The sequence below is a fragment of the Protomyctophum parallelum genome (genome assembly GCF_964188405.1).
Source record: "Protomyctophum parallelum genome assembly, chromosome: 11".
NCBI lineage: Eukaryota > Metazoa > Chordata > Actinopteri > Myctophiformes > Myctophidae > Protomyctophum > Protomyctophum parallelum.
The window spans coordinates 17235903-17242123 of NC_139707.1; positions in this window are offsets into that span (position 1 = coordinate 17235903).

Here is a 6221-nt window from a genome sequence, read left to right on the forward strand (position 1 = left end):
CCCGAGTTGGTGTTGGCTAGAGTCTAGAGACTCTAGTCTAGACCATACTCTCACAGTAACTAAACTAACTAACCTGCAGTTTACTCTATGTCCACTCGGGGGAGACGCAATATAGGAATAGAATAGAATAGCTTGCTGTGTTCTACATGATGTCAACTGTAAAACCTCTTCTGCTTGAATAGAATCAACAGCACAACATGCTTTGGATTTTTCAGATAATTTTCTTTCTTTCTCCTTTATCTTTTTTGTTATTTTTGTTTAAGATATTTTTGGACTTGTCTGCCTTTTATTGATAGTACACAGTGGACATTTGATTGGTTGATGTCTTTATTTTTTTTTATTTTTTTTATTTTTTTTTGCGGCTTACGCCTTTTATTGATTTTTGAAGGGACAGACAGTAGGCTGACAGGAAACGGGAGAGAGATGGGGGGATGACATGCATGCAGTAAGGGCCGTGTCGGGTCCGGGAGTCGAACCCGCGGCACACTGCGACTGGATTACCAGTCCGGTGCCCAGACCGTTACGCTACGGCCTGGGCCCGGTTGATGTCTTTATTGATCATGAATAAAATCATATGCACATACTGTACATTCATGTGTAACAAACTGAGTGAATGAGTGTGTGTGCGTGCGTGCGTAAACTAAGCCTTGCCGAGCCATGATGAGGCCCATAGGGCAGGAGCCTATCTTCTGTTTCTGTAGTGTGAGGCAGCTTGATGTACAAGTACACCCCCTGGACATGAGGCTAGTATGTCGCAGGGACTTACCCCCAATCCAACCCTTGATGCTGAGTTCCAAGCAGGGAGGCACTGGGTCCCATTTTTCAGAGTCGTTGCTATGATCGAACCCCGACCTCTCAGTCCCAAGGCGGACACTCTTTTTTTTTTATTATGTTTTTGTGGCTTTCACCTTTATTTTATATTTTGTATGGAGGGACAGACAGTAGGCCGACAGGAAATGGTGAGAGAGATGGGGGAAAGACATGCAGTAAAGGCCGTCGGGATCAGGAATCGAACCCGCGGCACACTGCCAGACTGGATTACCAGCCAAGGTGCCTGGACCACTGAGCCACGGCCCAGGCCTAGGTGGACACTCTTTTTTTCTTTCTTTTTTAAGGTATATTCAGTGATTTCACAAAAAAAAAACCTTAGGTTTCGTTTTTGGCTGGGACCTAAGCTTTTCATCCAATCAGGATAGAGAGCCAAAAACGAAACCTAAGGTTTTTTGACCCCCAGGGGTTAACTGGGGACAGGGAGGAACTCCTTATATGGTCAGCACACTCTATAGTAGAGAGGATTATCACAACAAAAAAAAAAAAAAGTGATATTTGAATTAAGTGAAATCACTGAATATACCTTTAAGATATTTTTTTGCGGCTTACGCCTTTATTGATTTTTTAAGGGATAGAAAGTAGGCTGACAGGAAACGGGAGAGAGATGGGGGGATGACATGCGGTAAGGGCTGTGTCGGGTCCGGGAGTCGAACCCGCGGCACACCGCGACTGGATCACCAGTCCGGTGCCCAGACCGTTACGCTACGGCCTGGGCCTAGGTGGACACTCTTAACGACAAGGCCACTGAGCTGGTGCGAGGGGGATCAATCTTCCGTCGTTGTCTGAAGACTCACCTCTTCAGTCTCCAGTACCCACCTTAGCCCGTAGCACTTGCCCTAACTTCAACGACCTTGCAGGCTTATGCAAAGGCTAAAAATGAGTCTTTGGACACAGTTGTCAACAGCTTCAGCTTTGTTTTATGGTCATCTTTTGCCGTTTCTGTCCTGAAATAGAGTATAGATGTGCTTGAATCTTAATAATAACCACTCTAATGAATTCCTTGGTTCCAAATTATATAGAAATATTCGATCATTTGTCTCTGTATGTTGTTTACTTCAAGAGTTATGGTATTTCTATTATGTTGTGGTATTTCTCCATCTCATGGTTCGTTGATAGGTGTAAGAAAGGGTTAAAATGAACTCCTTGTGACATTATTTGACATGGGCAACAATAATACTTTAATCTTTGTGTAGGACATACATTCTCAATTCATTGTCAATTGGAAGTTATTCTTTGTGTAGGTCAAAAATAGCCGATTTGCTCGTCTTCTCTACATATGATGTAAATTCTCCATTCATTGTCAATGGGCATTTAATGTTTGTGTATAAGACGAAAATCTACACTATAGCTAAATATAGGGTTATAGTATACCGTAGTTATAATAGGGAAGAGTTATGGTATTTTCTGTTAGCTCCATTGTATGGTTAATTTTGTGGATAGGTGAAGAAGAAATCGTCACTAGACACCACACCATAAGGGTCCTAAAAAAACATGAAACACGAAAACATGTCACTCGGGTGCTGTGGGAGCCTCTCCCCTGCCCAACTATGTCTAGGAGCCCCAGATTGATGTACTGTATATGGCCAGTCTTAGGTAGAAGGTAGCTGAAAAGATGTTCCTGTGCGTTGCACCAGATTCCTAGCACCAGACACTTCATTCGGGAGTGGTGGATTCTGCAGGCTCCACCTGCAGGGGCAACGGTGGTGCTGCAGGCTCCGCTTGCGTTGCGGCTTGAATGGCCCTCCTAAAGGCCTCATCATGGGTTTTTGGGGCTTCCTCCTCACGGAGGACACAGGCTGGGGCGTCAACATTCCGGCTGTCACCCGTCTCAACGGTGGTCAACGGACTATTCCCGGTTGTCACATAGTATATTCCTATGGTACATAAGTTATAACCAAGTATTCTAATCATGTTTATATACTGCAATCATGTATTTTGGAAATTCTATATCTCATAGAATGTTTCATTGTGTCTTTCTTACATAGGTAGAGGCCTCGTATAAGCCCCTTTGTAGTTTTTGCCTCAGCCTAGCAGTTCCCCCTTTTTTTATGTGTATGTTTATTATATTGCCATATCTACTCAAACTCAAGGAAAGACATAGCATCATCATGTTTTGATCATAAGTCCAAATTGTTGAATGTTTCGTCAGCTAGTGAACGTCAGATCACTGTTGTAGCCACCAAATATATACAGCTCTCCATTGTACGAAAAAGCTGCATGACCGTGACGTTCTGGAACAAGCTGTGCAGAAGGTGTGCTCAGCCAGTTGTTGCACTGTGTGTCAATCTTTGTCCCAATGAAGGTGGCAGAGTGGTGTGAGTGCCACTGGTGTCAATTAAAGACCAGATCATTGTAGTGTCCAACTTGTAGATGTCTCCATGCAGCTGGTTGTATCCTCCATAGATAAACATGACCTTCTCTAAGACACAGGTTGAGTGGCCAGCCCTCGCCGCTGGAACAGTTCCAAGTTGGGCTTGAACCATCTGTGGGTGTCGACATCAAATGCATAAAGAATGTTGTCAAACTTGTCATAGTCCCCCGTGATCGTAAACCACTCGTTGTCACCAAATGCTGTCTTACAATTAACCATCCCTCCCCAGATGTAGATGATATCATCTATCAGTACAGCTGTGTGTTCATTGTGCATGGAGGGAACATCAAGAGAACATTCTTCTCTTTCAGTTGTCTCTGGGGGCAACGTCATCCAGCACACCTACATACACATATGGACCATGGTTTGCTGCTTGTCAATATTCATCTAAATTTAATGTTAGTTTGTGGCATAATATGTATTATTTGGGGGTTCCTTCCATGATTTCGAACCACTGTCTGTCCTGAAGTGAACAGACCCGACTATGTTATGGTATAATCTGTAATGTGTCTGCTGCTTGGGTCTGAGAAACAAACCCTAGTTGTTTATTGTTTGCTGAGTGGAATTTTACCATGAGAACTGAATTATTCTGTGCTCTGTCACTAGAGGTCTCTGTTGGCTCACGCTTTAGGTTTACTAGACACATTATTACAAAGATGATGCTTGGTAACTGGTCCATTTTTACATTTCATGTGTAAACCACATGGCCTTCTAAAAGGAATGATTGGGGAATGTTAAGCATTTTGTAAAAGCATCTGTTAAATCCAAACCATTATAGATTTAACCTTCATTCATGGCTTAATTTACTATTTATTCAAAAGGCTGTCGGTTCCTCATGCCATGTCATTCAAAAACTGCAGCACTAATGTATTAAGTTGCAAACACTGCAGCACAGCACTCTATAGTTGAGTCATTGCCAACTTTTTTCAGGAAGTGAGTCTACCCACTTCCTGGAATTCACTTGTACTGCTTTTTTATTTTTTTGGGCAGTTCTGTTCCTCACACTAATTAACTCCTTCAGACACGAATGTCTAAAATAATAAGAGACACAGCACCATTCATTAATATCACTGCTTGCAGTGAAGTCCCTCCTCCATAATAATAGATGCACCCATTTCATTCTTCTCCCAATCTGGGCTCACCTAATCGCACAGGTGTCCCGTGTCATGGCCCCCCAGGCACAGTGAGCAGGGCTTTGACTATAAAAGGAGAGACAAAACTGTTAGAGGCATTTTGAAAGTGATGTGTCTTCACCACCACATCCTGCCCTAAGTGGAAGATGACATGCTGTAGCCGTTGTGTGCATTGAAGTAAACACTGTGACGGCCCATGGCTGCATCAAAGAGACTTTTCTCAACAGTGGATTTTTATTATTGGAGTGTTGGGAGGTCAAACTCAAGTGGAAACACTGCTTGTTTCACCTGCTTAACCATTTTCAACCTGATGTCCCTATTTTGGGCATACAAGTGTTTGAAGATAGCAGATCTACAATCTCACAACTTTCACAATTTGACACGTACAGTAAGCATGTAGATGTAGATTGTCTATTATTGAAAAATCTCCTTTTTGGCCGGAAATGCTTTGGCCATGTCTCGCGTTGTGTAAAGCGTTTCTGTATTATACAGATCATTGATTTGGTGTCAACTTCAGTCATTTCAACCTCTAAGCAGTGGCACAATTAGGACTCTTGTACTTAAATTGCTGTGGGGTGTAATGTAACCCTTATTAGTCAGGCTTAATGTATTTTTAATGTGCCTTTCGTCAAACTGTCCTAGGATAAGGAAGTGGGTTTAGGCCAGCAGGAGTGCAGCACTGCAGAGAGCGAACACATGACAGCTACTGTAAATTTGCTTAGCTGCCCTAAAAGTACATAATTATAACAAAAAATGTACAGTATACACACAGTGGATATGCAGAATGCTATGTGGTAAAGTCTCACATCCTTCAGTATATACGTTTGACTTTTATTTGATCCACTTAAGGCCTATATGCTGTTATGACAATAGTGAAAAATAGTAGATCTACAAGGTCACAATGCATCACACTGTTTTATAAATGTTCACCTATAATGACATGTCCAAAATAGGCCCCTGTGCCCCAGGGGGCACAGGGGCCATGCCCACATGCCATGCCCACATACATGCCCACTGACATCATCAATTTGTGATGACGGCATTGGCCGTTTTTAGCCCAATGAGTGTTTATTAAACTAATGCCTGGAATGGATTCAGCATCATGAAAACCCCCTAGTTTGACACATCACATGCTACATAAAGCATGATGACATTTTGAATATTTTGCCTTCTATAGGTTGTTAATGGTATGGTCACATATTATGCCAATTATGAAAATTGCTCAACATAATGCAAGGTAGCATCCGGCAGTTTCTACATGCTGGGGACCCATACTAAACATTTCTAACTTAAAATGTTGCTGTACTCAACATGTCCGCCGGGTTCACAATGGGGCTCTATGGGCTGGCTACTAGACTAACAGTATAGTCTCTAGCACGTTCTCTTTAACTTCAACAGTACTGCTCTGTGGTCAGTCTGAGTGGCAATTCACAGCATTCTTTTAAAATGAGTATTCTCTTTGCATCAAATAAATCATCAAGCCACATTCCTTTAGTTACTATTCAAGGAGTAGTTGCTCAGTGGCGTTTTGAGGGACACGGAAGACTGACGAAGTCTTCCGGGTAGTACCCCTGGAGCGTTGATATGATTGGTTGGCTCCTATCATAGTACCCCTCGCGCTGTTCTTGTGGTACCTCTACAGTATGTCACGTCCTACGTCATGGATTATATTAATTCATCAATTTAACCTGGGCCTAGTCTGCCTGCAGTACCAGTCTTCAACATTGGCCAGCCGTTCTGGAGGCTTGGTTGTCGCACTCCAATGTTTATTGTCTCCACCAGGCCAAAGGTAGCCTGGGTTCCAGCCTGATTCGCTGCATTCCGCTGATCTGAAATGTCAGAATGTCAAATGTCACTGCGATAATGACTTGCGAAGTGACATTTCA